At 47.1% G+C, this 20,982-nt stretch overlaps 1 long non-coding RNA gene across 1 annotated transcript in view; it reads left to right on the top strand.

The window, feature by feature from the left end:
* LOC138680713 (uncharacterized) overlaps positions 1–20,744 on the top strand; it is a 534,734-nt gene extending 513,990 nt beyond the window's left edge. Inside the window, exon 3 of the long non-coding RNA XR_011321744.1 lies at positions 20,544–20,744. This is a non-coding gene — a long non-coding RNA (uncharacterized lncRNA). The remainder of the gene's footprint in view (positions 1–20,543) is intronic.
* The last annotated feature ends 238 nt before the right edge of the window (positions 20,745–20,982 follow it).

The following is a 20,982-nucleotide window of genomic DNA, read 5'->3' as shown; positions in this document are numbered from 1 at the left end:
TTTCTTGCTGCAAGTACTCGGCCAGTACTTCCGCGGTGTGTCTGTTGTCGCCCAAACACTTCATTTCTAACACAGCCTGCTGACGCTTACCACTAGCTGTTCCATAAAGTGACACCTTGTGTGCAACACTGGCAGCTGCGGATGGAGTGGTCGTGCAACTGCGCTCTGTGGATGAGCTTTCGCTTCTGGAGGAGGAGGAGGAGGGGTGACGAACGTCTACTGCCAACTGTTTCCTAGACCGTGGGGTAGGCAAAATTGTCCCACTATGGCTGTCCCCTGTGGACCCTGCATCCACCACATTAACCCAGTGTGCCGTGATGGACACGTAACGTCCCTGGCCATGCCTACTGGTCCATGCATCTGTTGTGAGGTGCACCTTTCTACTGACTGATTGCCTGAGTGCATGGACAGTGCGGTCTTTGATATGCTGGTGGAGGGCTGGGATGGCTTTTCTCACAAAGAAGTGTCAACTGGGTAGGTCATAGCATGGTACTGCGTAGGCCATCAGGGCTTTGAAAGCTTCGCTTTAAACCAACTGGTAGGGCATCATCTCTAACAAGATTAGTCTAGCAATGTGGGCGTTCGAAACCTGTGTACGCGGATGAGAGGATGAGTACTTTCTTTTCCTAACGAGTCTCTTGTAGGGTGAGCTGGACTGGAGAGCTGCATATGGTGGAACTAGCGCGGGGTGGTGGTGGACATGGCAGATTGAGAGAGGGTTGGTGATGGTATTCTTGATGTTGGCCTACCTACAGTGTTTCCTACCAAGAACCTTGTGATTCCCTGACTGCTTTGGCCTTGCGACGATACCTCCACATTTTCTGTTGGTGGTGTCCTAACCGGTGGGCTTACAGTGAGGGAAGCAATGTAGCATTGTTGACTACCTTCATTCTGAGCGGGTGCACCATCGGTACGGGACGTTTGCTAGTTAGTCCAGGCTTGCAAGTGCATGCTGGTTAAATGTCTACGCATGCACGTTGTATTTAAATTTTGGACATTTTCCTCGAAATTGTCCTTCAAGGGGACAATTACCATAGGCCCATCCACTCTTATGGCAGAGCTTTGCGTGGACTCAGGGCCGAAGGCAACTTTATGTAGTCTGCTTTCGCCCGGCGACACGCAATACCCCTGGTGATGCTCGCCAAACCTGTGACCATTCAAGTGGTAAATGGGTCGATGCTACCATCACAGATTAAAAAAAAAGGCTGCGGAAACCCTTCCACCTCACCGCCCCTATGACTGTCCTATTGACCTCTTGCCTGGTGAAAAGCCTCCCCGGATTCGAGTCTATCCGTTATCTCTTCCGGAGATGAAGGCAATGTCCCAGTATATCCGAGAGAATCTGGCAAGAGGATTCATTAGGAAGTCAGTTTCACCTGCAGGGGCTTATTTCTTCTTCGTACAGAAGAAGAGTGGAGAACTGAGTCCATGCATAGACTACAGGGGTCTTAACGCCATCACCGTTAAGAATAAGCACCCACTACCCCTGATATTTGATCTTTTTGATAGGCTACGGGGAGCAAGGGTATTTACTAAATTAGATCTGCAGGGTGCTTACAACCTGATTCACATCCGTGAGGGGAACGAATGGAAGATGGCTTTTAACACCAGGGATGGGCACTATGAATATCTGGTGATGCCCTTCGGGCTCTGTAATGCCTCAGCCGTTTTCCAAGACTTTGTAAATGACATCTTCTGGGATGTGCTCTCCACCTCGGTTGTAGTTTATCTGGATGATATTCTTATCTACTCTCCAGATATTGACTCCCACCAGAGAGATGTTTGCAAGGTCTTCGACCTCCTACGGGCTAACTCCTTCTCTGCCAAGTTGGAGAAGTGTGTGTTTGAGCAGGAGTCCTTACCTTTCCTTGGCTATGTCATCTTTACCCAGGGAGCTGTGATGGACTAGCAGGAACCCCATTCTCTCAAAGCGGTGCAGCGCTTTATGGGTTTCATTAATTACTATCACCAATAAATTCCCTACTTCTCAACTTTGGTAGCTCCGTTGGTTGCCCTCACCAAGAAGGGAGCAAATCCCAAGTTGTGGTCGGAGGATGTCTCCACGGCCTTTCTCTCGATTAAGTCACAATTCACTAGCACTCCCATCCTACATTGCCCGATGTAGATAAGCCATTTATTATGGAGGTCGATGCCTCATCCGTTGGTGCTGGAGCAGTTCTCTTCCAAATGGATGCTCAGGGTCGGAAGCATCCTTGCTTCTTCTTCTCCAAGACCTTTTCACCAGCAGAGAGGAATTATTCCATCGGGGACAGGGAGTTGCTAGCCATGAAGTTGGCTTTCTCGGAGTGGAGACACCTCTTGGAGGGAGCTCGTTTTCCCTTCCAAGTGTTCACAGACCACAAGAACTTGGTGTATTTACAGACAACCCAGCATCTAAATTCTCGCCAGGCTAGATGGTCCCTGTTCTTCTCCCGGTTCCATTTCACCCTCCATTTTCTTTACGGGGAGAAGAACATTCGTGCCGACACTCACTCTCGCTCTGTAGTGTCATCATCATCATCATCAGAGGAGCCTCGGCTTATTGCCCCTTCAGAGAGCCTGAGAACTGTCTCCGGTTTCGCTAGAGTCTGTGCCCCCAGGCAAGACTTTCATTCCATCTAATTTGTGACCGGACGTTCTCTCTTGGGCTCAATCGTCCAGGGTGGGTGGACATTTTGGGACCAAGAGGACATCTGAGCTCTTGGTGAGGGCATACTGGTGGCTGCAAATGGCCCGTGACGTCGGGGACTTTATTTGGGCGTGTGTCTCCTGCGCCAAGAATCAGTCTCCTCGGCAATGGTCTGCTGGGCTACTTTACCCCCTGCCGGTGGCAGACAGGCCCTGGGAGATGGTTAGGATTGACTTCGTGGTAGGCTTACCCAAGTCTTCTAGCTGCAGTTATCTGGGTAGTCATCGACCATTTTTCTAAGATGGTGCACTTGGTGACCTTCTGCATGGGCTTTAGTGGCATTGTTCGTCAAACATGTTTTCCATCTACATGGCATGCCTGACAAAATTGTCAGTGACTGGTGTCCTCAGTAGGGTTGAGCGAAACGGGTCGTTCATTTTCAAAAGTCGACGACTTTTGGCAAAGTCGGGTTTCATGAAACCCGATCCGACCCCTGTGCGGGGTCGGCCATGCGGTACGCGACTTTCGCGCCAAAGTCGCGTTTCAATGACGCGAAAAGCGCCATTTCTCAGCCAATGAAGGTAAACGCAGAGTGTGGGCAGCGTGATGACATAGGTCCTGGTCCCCACCATCTTAGAGAAGGGCATTGCAGTGATTGGCTTGCTGTCTGCGGCGTCACAGGGGCTATAAAGGGGCGTTCCCGCCGACCGCCATGTTACTGCTGCTGATCTGAGCTTAGGGAGAGGTTGCTGCCGCTTAGTCAGAAGCAGGGATAGCGTTAGGCAGGGTCCATTAACCACCAAACCGCTTGTGCTGTAGCGATTTCCACTGCCCAACACCACCTTCGGTGTGCAGGGACAGTGGAAGCTACATTTTTTTTTTTTTTCCTCAGCGCTGTAGCTCATTGGGCTGCCCTAGAAGGCTCCCTGATAGCTGCATTGCTGTGTGTACGCCGCTGTGCAAACCAACTGCTTTTTTCAAAGCACAAATCCTCTTGTTCCTTCCTTTCTGCACAGCTATCTTTTTTGTTTGTCCACACTTTTTATTTAATTTGTGCATCAGTCCACTCCTTATTGCTGCCTGCCATACCTGGCTGAGATTACTGCAGGGAGATAGTAATTGTTGGACACTCCCTGTTTTTTTTTTTTTTTTGTGGGAGATTAAGATTGACATTTCTGCTAGAGTGCCATCCCTGTGTGTGCCATCTCTCACTCAGTGGGCCATAGAAAGCCTATTTATTTTTTTGCTTGATTTGGGTTATAAAATCTACCTGAAAAAATCACTACATCAATCAGTGGGAGAAAAATATTGGCCTCAGGGCTTGTGTGCCACTCTTGACTCCTGTGTGTGCCATCTCTCAGTCAGTGGGCCATAGAAAGCCTATTTATTTTTTTGCTTGATTTGGGTTCTAAAATCTACCTGAAAAAATCACTACATCAATCAGTGGGAGAAAAATATTGGTCTCAGGGCTTGTGTGCCACTCCTGACTCCTGTGTGCATCATCACTCACTCAGTGGGCCATAGAAAGCCTATTTTTTTTTTTTTGCTTTATTTGGGTTCTAAATTCTACCTGAAAAAATCAATAAATCAATCAGTGGGAGATTAATATTGGCCTTTGGGCTTGTGTGCCAGTCCTAAGCGTGCCATCTCTCTCTCTCAGATAGTGGGCCATAGAAAGCCTATTTATTATTTTTTTTATTGGGTTTATAAATTTTCCCTGGAACAAAAAAAAAAAGTGGGAGATTAATATTGGCCTCTGGGCTTGTGTGCCAGTCCTGAGCGTGCCATCTCTCTCACAAATAGTGGGCCATAGAAAGCCTATTTTTTTTTTTTTTTTTTGGTTTTATAAATTCTCCCTGAAAAAAAAAGGGAGATTAATATTGGCCTTTGGGCTTGTGTGCCAGTCCTAAGCGTGCCATCTCTCTCTCTCAGATAGTGGGCCATAGAAAGCCTATTTATTATTTTTTTTATTGGGTTTATAAATTTTCCCTGGAACAAAAAAAAAAAAGTGGGAGATTAATATTGGCCTCTGGGTTTGTGTGCCAGTCCTGAGCGTGCCATCTCTCTCACAAATAGTGGGCCATAGAAAGCCTATTTATTTATTTCTTTTTGGTTTTATAAATTCTCACTGAAAAAAAAAAGGGAGATTAATATTGGCCTCTGGGCTTGTGTGCCACTCCTGACTCCTGTGTGCGTCATCTCTCACTCAGTGGGCCATAGAAAGCCTATTTTTTGTTTTATTTGTTTTATAAATTCTCCCTGAAAAAATCATTTTTATTTTATTTGGTTTCTAAATTCTTCCTGAAAAAAATCATTTTTTTTTTATTATTTTTTTTTCTAAAGTCTCCCTGGAAAAAAAAAAAAAATCAAATCAGTGGGAGGTTAATATTGCCCTTTCTGCTTGTGTGCCAGTCTTGACTCCTGGGTGTGCCATCTCTCTCTCTCTCTCCAATTGTGGGCCATAGAAAGCCTATTATTTTTTTAGCTTGATTTGGGTTCCAAAATCTACCTGAAAAAATCACTACATCAATCAGTGGGAGATAAATATTGGCCTCTGGGCTTGTGTGCCACTCCTGACTCCTGTGTGCGTCATCTCTCACTCAGTGGGCCATAGAAAGCCTTTTTTTGTTTTATTTGTTTTCTAAATTCTCCCTGAAAAAATCATTTTATTTTATTTGGTTTCTAAATTCTTCCTGAAAAAATCATTTTATTCTATTTTTTTTTCCTAAAGTCTCCCTGAAAAAAAAAAAAATTCAAATCAGTGGGAGATTAATATTTACATTTGTGCTTCAGTGACAGTCCTGCGTGTGTGGCATCTCTCTCATTTGTTGCCACCAACAACAGAGTGTGTAACATTGTGCCTGATTTTCGTTGTGGTCTCACTCACCTGTAAAGGGGTAGCTAAATCATACTGAAGTTATAGCTCACCGTGTAAGTTGTGTGACAGCAACAAATACCGTTAGTTTGGTTACGTTTTTAAAACAATGAGGAAGTCTGGTGGAAGAGGTCGTGGCCGGGGGCGTTCATTGTCAGCTGGTAATGAGAGTAGTGGTAGTGGTGGAGCATCAGCTGGTCGTGGGAAAAAAAATATTGCACCTAAGTCTGGAGCTGTGGAGCCAGGTTCGTCGTCTGGCTACACAAGGCTTCGAACGCTCCCTTTTCTGGGAGTAGGAAAACCGCTTTTAAAGCCGGAGCAGCAAGAGCAAGTTTTGGCTTATCTTGCTGACTCAGCCTCTAGCTCTTTTGCCTCCTCTCGTGAAACTGGTAAATGTCAAAGCAGCGCGTCGTTAGTGGATGTTCACGGTCAGGGACAAGTCGCTTCCTTGTCCTCTTCAGCAAAAACAACAACAGAGAAGAATGCAGCAGGCGACACAACGGGTTACTCCATGGAGCTCTTTACACATACCGTCCCTGGCTTAGAAAGTGAAGCAGTTAACAGTCCATGCCCATTACAAGTTGAATCTGACATGGAGTGCACTGATGCACAGCCACAGCCAGACTACTATGCTGGTCCTTTGACTCAGACCACAACATTGCCCTCGCAGGGTAATGATCAAGACTCAGACCCTGATGAGACTATGTTGCCCCATCACGAACGCTATACCACCAACCGACACGGTGACACAGACGAAGTTGCACACGAGCTACAAGAAGAGGTAATAGATGACCCAGTTCCTGACCCCGATTGGCAGCCATTGGGGGAACAGGGTGCAGGTGGCAGCAGTTCTGAAGCGGAGGAGGAGGGGCCGCAGCAGGCATCAACATCGCAACAGGTTCCATCTGCCGGGCCCGTATCTTGCCCAAAACGCATGGCAAAGCCAAAACCTGTTGGAGGACAGCGTGGCCATCCGGTTAAAGCTCAGTCTGCAATGCCTGAAAAGGTATCCGATGCTAGAAAGAGTGCAGTCTGGCATTTTTTTAAACAACATCCAATTGATCAGCGCAAAGTCATCTGTCAAAAATGTTCAACTACCTTAAGCAGAGGACAGAATCTGAAAAGTCTCAATACAAGTTGCATGCATAGACATTTAACCACCATGCATTTGCAAGCCTGGACTAACTACCAAACGTCCCTTAAGGTTGTAGCACCCTCGGCCAATGAAGCTAGTCAGCAACGCAACATCCCTTCCGGCAGTGTAGGGCCACCATTTTCCGCACCAACTGCAGTATCTGTGCAGGTTTCTTTGCCAGGCCAAAGCAGTCAGGGTCAGGGAATCACCAGTTTCGTAGTAGGAAACACTGCATCTAGGGCACCGGCGGCAACAATACCATCTCCCACCGTCTCTCAGTCTGCCATGTCCACCGGCACCCCCGCTAGTTCCACGATCCCCAGCTCTCCAGTCCAGCTCACCCTACATGAGACTATGGTTAGAAAAAGGAAGTACTTAGCCTCGCATCCGCGTACACAGGGTTTGAACGCCCACATAGCTAGACTAATCTCGTTAGAGATGATGCCCTACCGGTTAGTTGAAAGCGAAGCTTTCAAAGCCCTGATGGACTACGCTGTACCACGCTACGAGCTACCCAGTCGACACTTTTTTTCCAGAAAAGCCATCCCAGCCCTCCACCAGCATGTTAAAGAGCGCATCGTCCATGCACTCAGGCAATCTGTGAGCACAAAGGTGCACCTGACAACAGATGCATGGACCAGTAGGCATGGCCAGGGACATTACGTGTCCATCACGGCACACTGGGTGAATGTTGTGGATGCAGGGTCCACAGGGGACAGCAAGTTTGGGACAGTTCTGCCTAGCCCACGGTCTAGGAAACAGTTGGCTGTAGCCGTTCGCACCCCCTCCTCCTCCTCTTCGTCCTCCTGCAGAAGCGAGAGCTCGTCCACAGACCGCAGTCGCACAACCACTCCATCCGCAGCTGCCACTGTTGCACACCAAGTCTCCCATTATGGGGCAGCTACTGGCAAACGTCAGCAGGCTGTATTGGCTATGAAGTGTTTGGGCGACAACAGACACACCGCGGAAGTTCTGTCCGAGTTCTTGCAGAAAGAAACGCAGTCGTGGCTGGGCACTGTAGATCTTGAGGCAGGCAAGGTAGTGAGTGATAACGGAAGGAATTTCACGGCTGGTTAGTGCAGACAACGCCATAATAAGCATGAGCATCCCCCTAATGCGTCTGCTGATGCAAAGTTTGACGCACATAAAGGATCAGGCGTCTGCAGCTGAGGAAGAGGAAAGCCTTGATGACAGTCAGCCATTGTCTGGCCAGGGCAGTGTACAGGACGAGTTAGCGGGTGAAGAGGAGGAGGAGGACGAGGAGGATGATGGGGATGATTATATTTTTAATGAGGAAGCTTTTCCGGGGCCACTGGAAATTGGTGGCGCGGCAAGGCCGGGTTCTGGTTTTTGGAGGGACACAAGTGACGTGGATTTGCCTGAAACTGCCCCTCAACCAAGCACAACCGCAGATTTGAGAACTGGAACTTTGGCCCACATGGCGGATTATGCCTTACGTATCCTCAAAAGGGACACACGCATAACTAAAATGATGAACGATGACGATTACTGGTTGGCCTGCCTCCTTGATCCTCGCTATAAAGGCAAATTGCAAAATATAATGCCACATGAGAACTTGGAACTAATATTAGCAACCAAACAATCAACTCTTGTTGACCGTTTGCTTCTGGCATTCCCTGCACACAGCGCCCGTGATCGTTCTCACACGAGCTGCAGGGGCCAGCAGACCAGAGGAGTTAGAGGGGCAGAAATCAGAAGTGGCGTTGGCCAGAGGGGTTTTCTGACCAGGTTGTGGAGTGATTTTGCTATGACCGCAGACAGGACAGGTACTGCAGCATCAATTCAAAGTGACAGGAGACAACATTTGTCCAGTATGGTTACAAACTATTTTTCATCCCTTATCGATGTTCTCCCTCAACCGTCATTCCCATTTGATTACTGGGCATCAAAATTAGACACCTGGCCAGAATTGGCAGAATATGCATTGCAGGAGCTTGCTTGCCCGGCAGCTAGTGTCCTATCAGAAAGAGTATTCAGTGCTGCAGGTTCAATACTAACAGAAAAAAGGACTCGTCTGGCTACCCAAAATGTTGATGATCTAACCTTCATTAAAATGAACCACAACTGGATTTCGAAATCTTTTGCCCCACCTTGCCCGGCTAACACCTAGCTTTCCTATGAAAAGGTCTTGCCTGTGGACTATTCTGAATGCCTTTTCCAATCTCGTAATTTTCTGCACCTGATTGTCCAGCATACGACATGTTTACACCTCACTAAATGGCCAAACTCCCCACACGGGGCCGTGGTATCGACACTTGGCGACAGCACCCGTGAGAGTGCTGTTTGTCTGAAGAGGTGGGTGTGCCCGCTTTTGGTCGACGGCACTGCCACTGGGTCCCTCCTAGTACAATAAAGTGTCTCTGGCGGTGGTGGTGCGCACCCAACGTCAGACACACCGTTGTAATATGAGGGGCCCTGGGCCTGTACCGCCGGCCACAAGACAGTTCCCCCCCCCCAGCTCAAACAGTGCTCTACCACTTGCAAAATTATCTCACAGCTCCACCAATGTTTAGTCTATGCTCTGACATCCTTCAATGCCTGCCACTGACAATACCATTGTATTGACATTTTCGTTATGTTAGGCCTTCGAAGCCTGTCTGCGGTCACTCCTTCCACTATGCCTCCACTGACCACACCACTGCTGCCCGTGTACCCCTGGAACCAATTTAAAATTGCCTACAGCCATGTGTTATTATTTTAGGCCTTCGATGCCTGTCTGCGGTCACTCCTTACAATATGCCTCCACTGACCACACCACTGCTGCCCGTGTACCCCTGGAACCAATTTAAAATTGCCTACAGCCAGCCCAATTTTTTTATTTTAGGCCTTCGATGCCTGTCTGCGGTCCGTTCTTTCTACTACTACTACACTGACCAGGCCACTGCTGCCCGTGTACCCCTGGAACCAATTTAAAATTGCCTACAGCCAGCCCAATTTTTTTATATTAGGCCTTCGATGCCTGTCTGCGGTGCGTTCTTTCTACTACTACTAAACTGACCAGGCCACTGCTGCCCGTGTACCCCTGGAACCAATTTAAAATTGCCTACAGCCAGCCCAATTTTTTTATTTTAGGCCTTCGATGCCTGTCTGCGGTCCGTTCTTTCTACTACTACTACACTGACCAGGCCACTGCTACCCGTGTACCCCTGGAACCAATTTAAAATTGCCTACAGCCATGTGTTATTATTTTAGGCCTTCGATGCCTGTCTGCGGTCACTCCTTCCACTAGGCCTCCACTGACCACACCACTGCTGCCCGTGTACCCCTGGAACCAATTTAAAATTGCCTACAGCCAGCCCAATTTTTTTATTTTAGGCCTTCGATGCCTGTCTGCGGTCACTCCTTCCACTAGGCCTCCACTGACCACACCACTGCTGCCCGTGTACCCCTGGAACCAATTTAAAATTGCCTACAGCCATGTGTTATTATTTTAGGCCTTCGATGCCTGTCTGCGGTCAATCCTTACAATATGCCTCCGCTGACCACACCACTGCTGCCCGTGTACCCCTGGAACCAATTTAAAATTGCCTACAGCCAGCCCAATATTTTTATTTTAGGCCTTCGATGCCTGTCTGCGGTCCATTCTTTCTACTACTACTACACTGACCAGGCCACTGCTGCCCGTGTACCCCTGGAACCAATTTAAAATTGCCTACAGCCATGTGTTATTATTTTAGGCCTTCGATGCCTGTCTGCGGTCACTCCTTCCACTAGGCCTCCACTGACCACACCACTGCTGCCCGTGTACCCCTGGAACTAATTTAAAATTGCCTACAGCCAGCCCAATTTTTTTATTTTAGGCCTTCGATGCCTGTCTGCGGTCACTCCTTCCACTAGGCCTCCACTGACCACACCACTGCTGCCCGTGTACCCCTGGAACCAATTTAAAATTGCCTACAGCCATGTGTTATTATTTTAGGCCTTCGATGCCTGTCTGCGGTCACTCCTTACAATATGCCTTCACTGACCACACCACTGCTACCCGTGTACCCCTGGAACCAATTTAAAATTGCCTACAGCCAGCCCAATATTTTTATTTTAGGCCTTCGATGCCTGTCTGCGGTCACTCCTTCCACTAGGCCTCCACTGACCACACCACTGCTGCCCGTGTACCCCTGGAACCAATTTAAAATTGCCTACAGCCATGTGTTATTATTTTAGGCCTTCGATGCCTGTCTGCGGTCAATCCTTACAATATGCCTCCACTGACCACACCACTGCTGCCCGTGTACCCCTAGAACCAATTTAAAATTGCCTACAGCCAGCCCAATATTTTTATTTTAGGCCTTCGATGCCTGTCTGCGGTCCATTCTTTCTACTACTACTACACTGACCAGGCCACTGCTGCCCGTGTACCCCTGGAACCAATTTAAAATTGCCTACAGCCATGTGTTATTATTTTAGGCCTTCGATGCCTGTCTGCGGTCACTCCTTCCACTAGGCCTCCACTGACCACACCACTGCTGCCCGTGTACCCCTGGAACTAATTTAAAATTGCCTACAGCCAGCCCAATTTTTTTATTTTAGGCCTTCGATGCCTGTCTGCGGTCACTCCTTCCACTAGGCCTCCACTGACCACACCACTGCTGCCCGTGTACCCCTGGAACCAATTTAAAATTGCCTACAGCCATGTGTTATTATTTTAGGCCTTCGATGCCTGTCTGCGGTCACTCCTTACAATATGCCTCCACTGACCACACCACTGCTGCCCGTGTACCCCTGGAACCAATTTAAAATTGCCTACAGCCAGCCCAATTTTTTTATTTTAGGCCTTCGATGCCTGTCTGCGGTCACTCCTTCCACTAGGCCTCCACTGACCACACCACTGCTGCCCGTGTACCCCTGGAACCAATTTAAAATTGCCTACAGCCATGTGTTATTATTTTAGGCCTTCGATGCCTGTCTGCGGTCACTCCTTACAATATGCCTCCACTGACCACACCACTGCTGCCCGTGTACCCCTGGAACCAATTTAAAATTGCCTACAGCCAGCCCAATTTTTTTATTTTAGGCCTTCGATGCCTGTCTGCGGTCACTCCTTCCACTAGGCCTCCACTGACCACACCACTGCTGCCCGTGTACCCCTAGAACCTATTTATAATTGCATACAGCATCCTTTTTTTAATAGTAGGCGTACAAAGTCTGTCTGCGGTTCACTATTGAAATTGTCCTCCACTGCCCAGAGCACTGCAGCTTGTGTACCCCTGTAACTTTTTTCTGCTGCAGTGAGCCACATTTTTGGTTTGAGTCCTACTACCTGTGTCTGTCTGCGCCACTCAATTCAGCTGTGTTCCTTTGAAAAAAGCTGAGCGTCAATAGTCTTGTTTTCAGCCTCTAGGAATTTTAAAACTGCATTGGGTGTACAACTTTGGTAGGGCCTACTAACGGTGTCTGCCTCCCCAAGGTGTTCCCCAGGTTTCCTCTCCATTGCTTCAATCTTCATGCTCTCGTTTAGTAGTTGTTGGAAACTACGCTGCATTAGGCCTACAAATTGGGTATGGGGTGTAGAGAGATGGTGTGTTCCACTCCAAGGTGTTCTCCAGGTTGCCTTTCCTGAGCTTCAATCTTCATGCTCTCGTTTAGTAGTTGTTGGAAACTACGCTGCATTAGGCCTACAAATTGGGTATGGGGTGTAGAGAGATGGTGTGTTCCACTCCAAGGTGTTCTCCAGGTTGCCTTTCCTGAGCTTCAATCTTCATGCTCTCGTTTAGTAGTTGTTGGAAACTACGCTGCTTTAGGCCTACAAATTGGGTATGGGGTGTAGAGAGATGGTGTGTTCCACTCCAAGGTGTTCTCCAGGTTGCCTTTCCTGAGCTTCAATCTTCATGCTCTCGTTTAGTAGTTGTTGGAAACTACGCTGCATTAGGCCTACAAATTGGGTATGGGGTGTAGAGAGATGGTGTGTTCCACTCCAAGGTGTTCTCCAGGTTGCCCTTCCTGAGCTTCAATCTTCATGCTCTCGTTTAGTAGTTGTTGGAAACTACGCTGCATTAGGCCTACAAATTGGGTATGCGGTGTAGAGAGATGGTGTGTTCCACTCCAAGGTGTTCTCCAGGTTGCCTTTCCTGAGCTTCAATCTTCATGCTCTCGTTTAGTAGTTGTTGGAAACTACGCTGCATTAGGCCTACAAATTGGGTATGGGGTGTAGAGAGATGGTGTGTTCCACTCCAAGGTGTTCCCCAGGTTTCCTCTCCATTGCTTCGATCTTCATGCTCTCGTTTAGTAGTTGTTGGAAACTACGCTGCATTAGACCTACAAATTGGGTATGGGGTGTAGAGAGATGGTGTGTTCCACTCCAAGGTGTTCTCCAGGTTGCCTTTCCTGAGCTTCAATCTTCATGCTCTCGTTTAGTAGTTGTTGGAAACTACGCTGCATTAGGCCTACAAATTGGGTATGGGGTGTAGAGAGATGGTGTGTTCCACTCCAAGGTGTTCTCCAGGTTGCTTTTCCTGAGCTTCGATCTTCATGCTCTCGTTTAGTAGTTGTTGGAAACTACGCTGCATTAGGCCTACAAATTGGGTATGGGGTGTAGAGAGATGGTGTGTTCCACTCCAAGGTGTTCCCCAGGTTTCCTCTCCATTGCTTCGATCTTCATGCTCTCGTTTAGTAGTTGTTGGAAACTACGCTGCATTAGGCCTACAAATTGGGTATGGGGTGTAGAGAGATGGTGTGTTCCACTCCAAGGTGTTCTCCAGGTTGCCTTTCCTGAGCTTCAATCTTCATGCTCTCGTTTAGTAGTTGTTGGAAACTACGCTGCATTAGGCCTACAAATTGGGTATGGGGTGTAGAGAGATGGTGTGTTCCACTCCAAGGTGTTCTCCAGGTTGCTTTTCCTGAGCTTCGATCTTCATGCTCTCGTTTAGTAGTTGTTGGAAACTACGCTGCATTAGGCCTACAAATTGGGTATGGGGTGTAGAGAGATGGTGTGTTCCACTCCAAGGTGTTCTCCAGGTTGCCTTTCCTGAGCTTCAATCTTCATGCTCTCGTTTAGTAGTTGTTGGAAACTACGCTGCATTAGGCCTACAAATTGGGTATGGGGTGTAGAGAGATGGTGTGTTCCACTCCAAGGTGTTCTCCAGGTTGCCTTTCCTGAGCTTCAATCTTCATGCTCTCGTTTAGTAGTTGTTGGAAACTACGCTGCTTTAGGCCTACAAATTGGGTATGGGGTGTAGAGAGATGGTGTGTTCCACTCCAAGGTGTTCTCCAGGTTGCCTTTCCTGAGCTTCAATCTTCATGCTCTCGTTTAGTAGTTGTTGGAAACTACGCTGCATTAGGCCTACAAATTGGGTATGGGGTGTAGAGAGATGGTGTGTTCCACTCCAAGGTGTTCTCCAGGTTGCCCTTCCTGAGCTTCAATCTTCATGCTCTCGTTTAGTAGTTGTTGGAAACTACGCTGCATTAGGCCTACAAATTGGGTATGCGGTGTAGAGAGATGGTGTGTTCCACTCCAAGGTGTTCTCCAGGTTGCCTTTCCTGAGCTTCAATCTTCATGCTCTCGTTTAGTAGTTGTTGGAAACTACGCTGCATTAGGCCTACAAATTGGGTATGGGGTGTAGAGAGATGGTGTGTTCCACTCCAAGGTGTTCCCCAGGTTTCCTCTCCATTGCTTCGATCTTCATGCTCTCGTTTAGTAGTTGTTGGAAACTACGCTGCATTAGGCCTACAAATTGGGTATGGGGTGTAGAGAGATGGTGTGTTCCACTCCAAGGTGTTCTCCAGGTTGCCTTTCCTGAGCTTCAATCTTCATGCTCTCGTTTAGTAGTTGTTGGAAACTACGCTGCATTAGGCCTACAAATTGGGTATGGGGTGTAGAGAGATGGTGTGTTCCACTCCAAGGTGTTCTCCAGGTTGCTTTTCCTGAGCTTCGATCTTCATGCTCTCGTTTAGTAGTTGTTGGAAACTACGCTGCATTAGGCCTACAAATTGGGTATGGGGTGTAGAGAGATGGTGTGTTCCACTCCAAGGTGTTCCCCAGGTTTCCTCTCCATTGCTTCGATCTTCATGCTCTTGTTTAGTAGTTGTTGGAAACTACGCTGCATTAGGCCTACAAATTGGGTATGGGGTGTAGAGAGATGGTGTGTTCCACTCCAAGGTGTTCTCCAGGTTGCCTTTCCTGAGCTTCAATCTTCATGCTCTCGTTTAGTAGTTGTTGGAAACTACGCTGCATTAGGCCTACAAATTGGGTATGGGGTGTAGAGAGATGGTGTGTTCCACTCCAAGGTGTTCTCCAGGTTGCTTTTCCTGAGCTTCGATCTTCATGCTCTCGTTTAGTAGTTGTTGGAAACTACGCTGCATTAGGCCTACAAATTGGGTATGGGGTGTAGAGAGATGGTGTGTTCCACTCCAAGGTGTTCCCCAGGTTTCGTCCACATTGCTTCGGTCTTCCGACTCTCGTTTAGTAGTTGTAGAAAACTACACTGCATTAGGCCTACAAATTGGGTATGGGGTGTAGAGAGACGGTGTGTTACACTCCAAGGTGTTCCCCAGGTTTCGTCCACATTGCTTCGATCTTCCGACTCTCGTTTAGTAGTTGTTGAAAACTACACTGCATTAGGCCTACAAATTGGGTATGGGGTGTAGAGAGATGGTGTGTTCCACTCCAAGGTGTTCTCCAGGTTGCCTTTCCTGAACTTCTATCTTCAGGCTCTCATTAAATTGTAGTTAAATGGAACAACTGCATTTGGCGTACTAGTTGGTTTGGGGCCTACTATCGGTGTCTGCCACTCCTTGCTGTTCTCCTGGTTTCCTGTCCTGAAATTCCATTTTCAGGCTCTTGTTAAGTAGTTGTTAATGTTAGACTGCATTTGGCCTACTAGTTGGGTTGGGGCCTACTATCGGTGTCTGCCACTCCTTGCTGTTCTCCTCAACTGAACAAAGCTGGGCCGCCTGTTTACTACGGTTGCCAATTTTGAACTGCATGTCGACTACTTACTGATTTGGGCCTACTCTCTGTGTCAGCCTCTCATTCCAGTTGTCCTCCACTGCAATGCCCCCTGGTTAGTCCTGTGTTACCAATTTTGAACTGCATTTAGCCCACTTTATTCTTTGGGCCTATATCTGTGTTTCCTCCTCATCCTGCCCATTGCCCAGCCAGTGATAGATGAGTCTGCTGGTACATTGACCCATAACGCAAAATTCCCCGTGCACGCTACACAGCAAGATGTTGACCCTGCTGAAAGTCAGGTTCCTCTTCCCGCATACCATACCACCTTACACGGGGACAAAGAGGAAGGTGCATATGAAAGTGCAGGTTCCTTCATCAGGTGGGGGGAGGAATACTAGTTGGCGACGTCACTGGCACAGGGCCTCTCATAGTACGCAAAAGTGTTGCTGCCGGTGGGAGGCGCCCCCGCCGTGCAAACACACCGCTGTACTTTGAGGGGCCCTGTGCCAGTGCCAATGCCAACGAGTGGGCCCCCCCTGCTTGCTCAGGATCACAGCACTTGCAAAGTTTAAATACTTACCTCTCCCTGCTCCACTGCCGTGACGTGGTCCAGATTTACTGGGCCCACTAATTACTTGAACCAGCCCTACCCCCCACAACTTTAGCCAAATGACCCCCAATTTCAAATGCCTTCCAATTATTATAAGGTAAATTACGATTGACAAGCTTCTTTCACAAGAATGGATGTTTTTGCCATTAAAATGGGCAGTGTAGGTGTTTTCCTGGCCTCCACTCACTGCCGACTATGCTCCCCCATTGACTTGCATTGGGTTTCGTGTTTCGGGTGATACCCGACTTTTCGCGATAATCGGCCGATTCCACTCGACTCGACTTCTAAGATAGTCGGGTTTCGCGAAACACGGCTCGACTCTAAAAAGGTCAAGGTCGCTCAACCCTAGTCCTCAGTATGTGTCTGTCTCGGTTCTGGAGAGAGCTTTGTCATTTACTCAGCATTGAGCTGAATCTCTCTTCTGCTTATCATCCAGAGACGAATGGGTTGGTAGAGAGGGCCAATCATACTCTGGTCACATACTTTTGACATTTTGTCTACACCAGGCGGAATTTGCCTTGAACAACGCCATTGCCGACTCTATCGGGCAGACTCCATTTCTCCTAAATTACGGCCAGCATCCGTGTGTCTTTGTGCCCATGCCTGTGTCATCCACTGATTCTAGGGTGGCAGACTGGGCGGTGGAGGCGTGTGACATTTGGGACTGCACACAGGATGCTATCGGGGCCTCCAAGGAGAGAATGAGGGTTTCTGCTGATGCACACCAGCGCCCCACTGCGACCTTTGCTCCTGGTGACTTAGTGTGGCTCTCCGCCCGTAACATTAGGCTGTGAGTTGTGTCCACTAAATTTGCACCTCGCTGCATAGGCCCTTTCAAGGTTCTGGAACAGGTCAACCCTGTGGTCAATTGTTTGGCTATTCCTCCGTGCCTTGGTATCACCAACACATTTCACGTTTCCCTCTTAAAGCCCATCCATTTGTCCAGGTTTTAAGAGTCATTTGCCGGGACAACGGGTTCATCCATGGATGAGTTTGAGGTGAACTCTATCATGGCGTGCAAGGTGGTACGTGGCAAGAAATATTATCTGGTGGACTGGAAGGGTCACGGCCCAGAGGACAGATCCTGGGAACCTGTGGAGCAAATTCGGGCTCCGCTGCTCATTGCAGCCTTTGAGCGTAGGGAGGCCCAAGGAGGGGGGCCCTAAGAGGGGGGTAATGTTAGGGGTTGAGTTCCCACCACTGCACAGTGGGAATTTCGAGCCATGTCTGCTGTGGTCTCCCATTCTGCATCAGCCACAGTGGAGTCTGCTCAGCGTAGACGTCAGTCCCAGCGTCGCGTTCAGCCTAATACTGTGTAAAGGGTTACTGCTGCCTTTCCAGGCTCTGCTTTTGTAGCCAGCACTGGTCAGCGGCAAGCAGGCTTTTCTGGGACTATGTCCTGCTTTGCCCATACTGAGCATGCCCACAAGAGGACCTTGTCTTCTGCAGCTATATAAGGTTTGCATGGCCGCACGGCCATGCGCTAGTATCAACCTATGTAATGAGCTTTGCTACTTGGTGGTCATGTCTGCATGTGGTCAGGGTTGACTGAAATAATCCCTTAGAATACCGGCACCTCCGGTGAGGAGTTTTGTAAGCTTGGATTCAGGGCATGGCTGAAATAAGCCCTTAGAATACCGGCACCTCCGGTGAGGAGTTGTTTGTGTGCTATGCTGTCTGCATGACCACTCTTTGCTTTGCTCAGTTAGGTAGCTGTGATCCTCTGTTAGCAGGGCACAGCATTTTCATATCTTTGCGATTCTGTGACGTTAAGAGTTCGGTTATACAGCCATATAGTGCCGCCAATTACTTTGCAGCAGATATCTCTGCACGGTGGACCCCGGGCTGCGAACGCAACTTGTTGTTTCCTTCCCATAATCAGTGCGTTCCGCTAGCCCTAACACAACACTTCTACAAATAAAAATATAATGTTGCCATGCCCTTTAAACCCTTCACTACATATGACGTATTATTACCCTCATCTTTTCTTGCATCTTTTCTTCGTGTTACCCAATATATTCTATAACCAAAAGTGAAAACTTATGCCCGCTAACCTCCTCCTAAACCCTGCATAGGACACCCTATTTGACCTGAGCTGAAGAAAATAGCATGCAATAACTTTTAAGAGGCTTGCTTGATCTAATTGCAAATGATTCACCCCAGCCATGTTACACCACTCATTGCACACCGTTGCATAACTATTCTATGTAGCAGGAGCCACCGAAAAGTGAATAAGATCCATCATGTGCTTGTCAGTATATCCCACATCCTTCAGGGAACAAGTCCTGCCCACCACAGATGGTTCTGGCATAAGACGATGAAACTCCTGCCAATGGAAACATGAAAGGCACAAACATTTCGAACACCAGGTACATGGCACGACTTAAACCAAATATTCAGTTGTAAGCAACAAAGATCCAGGTGCCTAAGTAAAGCCAATACTGGCAAGGAGGATGATGTTGGATTATTAATCCTGTGCACCACACCCGCATTGTCTGTGTAGAAGCAAACCTTTTTGCTATTCAACTAATCACCCCACAACTCCACTGCTCCCACTATAGGGAAAAGTTTCAGGAAAACTAAATTTTTACTCAGAGGACCCTTTTGCCATTCTCTGTGTCAGCTAGCAGAACACAACCTTTACCAAAAATTGCTCCAAAACCTTTCAAAGCAGCCACATTTGTTTACAGCGAAAGATCTAAATTCAAATTTTTGGCATCCTGACAAGTGCGACCGTTATAATCCCTAAGAAAAACATGCCATATGCTCAAGTGATCTTTCATTGGTTTAGTTAACCTAATGTGATGCTCAAGTTTAACAAGGTCACGTTGACAATGATAGCCAAAACTAAAAAAACTCATCCATGGGCATGACGCTACAAGCAAAAACTAGAAGACTTAAAAGCGATTGCATTTACCTTAGGGTCACATTGGACACAGAACAGAATCCCTATACTAAGCATAAGAGCTTCTCAATTTTTTCGTCGGACATCCTGAAAACCATCTCCTCCAAGGAGAGCTCAATACCTAAGAATTACAATCGACTCACTTGGCCAATCTCCTCAGTCTAAATAGGTACTACAAAGTGAACCATTAAAAAAAGGAATCAAGTATGTACTAACATTGTTTACTTACTTTAGGGGAAATAAAAAGAAAATCATCCAGGTAATGTATGACTGCCTTAGAGCCGGACTCACGTTGCACCACCCATTCAAGAAAAGAGTTAAATAGCTCAAAATAAGAGCACAATATGGAGCAGCCCATAGAAAAAAGTGTCATAATAAAATTCCCTATCTAAACAACAACCCAGGAGATGGTAGCAATCTGGATGACCGGGAAGGAAAGAAACATTAATTCTATGTCAGATTACACCATCATCTCCCCACAACCCAGATGCCAAAATAGTGCAACCGCTCTATCTAAAGACATGTAAGACATGGTACCATCCTCCTTAGAGATGCCGTCATTCAGAAAAGAACCTTTAGGGTGTAACAGGTGATGAGTTGAAGGGAAATTATTCTTTTCTTTTTTGGGACAATTCCCATTGGCGACACTCTAAGATTTGGAAAAGGAAGGAATGTGGATAGACGTGCTTTCCTCCCGAGAACAACCTCTTTTTTTTTACCTTCTCATTTAAAATGTTCGGGTTCTCCATAGCTAATTTCAAGATTTTTTTAACAATAAGGTATACATGAATAATAAAAGGGATGAAAAAAACAAAAGTAAAACCAAAACCTAATTGAGCAGCTGCTGGCTAATTGGGATATTTGTGTAGCCACAGGGATATCGTGACCACGCTCACCCGAGTCTTTACCGTCCATGGGCTCGGCTGGAAAGCTAACTGACTTACTTTATTTAATGCATTCTACTGCCACATGCTTTCCACAGCAAAATGAGCACTCGTGTTTGTACTTACTCACCCGTAGAATCTGCAATGACCCTCATTGAAAAGTCAGCAGGACCTTAGTTCGGCATTGCAACTACTTCTTGTAAGAGGTAGTGGGCAGTGGCCACTTTTTTTAGGCCATCATTAATCTGAGCCATACATCCATAGACTTCACACCCCAACCGATTTTGGGCTGGAAGGAAAAGCTCCTGTGAAACTCCTCATAGTATTTAGACCAGGCTCTACCACCATGGGATTTGTAGCCATTATAAACAGAATCCATATATATTCTGAACAGCGTTTCAGATGCTGCTAACCCACAACACAGCCCAGCACTGAGAAAGCCTATAACCAGTTTCCTATTGTCCTAGCCACCTTTGGCCTCCCATCAAAATATCTGTCCGCAAGCGGTCTATGTTCCTTGTCAATAGTATGCTGATCAACATAAATTGAAGACCAAATGTCAACATACTGATTAGACCATATTTTCTGTTTTGTTTCCAGATCTACGTGGCACCCCATGGGACTAATACCACAGAAGGCGGCTTCCTTATGAAATTAATAGAATAAAAGCGTTTTCCTGCACTTCTATTCCAGGACCACTAGAAGCGCAGGAAAGTGTGAAACGATCGTCGTCCCGCACATGTGCTTCTTCCCTCTCTGCAGCCAGTTTTAAATGTACTTTCTAAATAAAAACATTGGATTTTAAAGGACTGGCAGGTGCCACTACTTTTTATTCTATTTACGGTACATATTTTAATATTGTGCAGATTGACCTATGCGAGGGCTTGTTTTTGCATGGCAAGCTGATGTTTTGGGGATACCCTATTGTAGTAAATGCAATATTTTGATAGATTATTATTTGATTTTTTTTCTAGTTGAAGTGAGAAAAAAATTTACAATTGGCACTTCAAATTTACTTTACAAATTAAATAGCTTTAAA

The sequence above is a fragment of the Ranitomeya imitator genome, chromosome 5, assembly GCF_032444005.1.
Source record: "Ranitomeya imitator isolate aRanImi1 chromosome 5, aRanImi1.pri, whole genome shotgun sequence".
Taxonomy (NCBI): Eukaryota; Metazoa; Chordata; class Amphibia; order Anura; family Dendrobatidae; genus Ranitomeya; species Ranitomeya imitator.
Note: the sequence above shows the minus strand (reverse complement) of the source record. Positions and strands in the feature narration are given on the sequence as shown.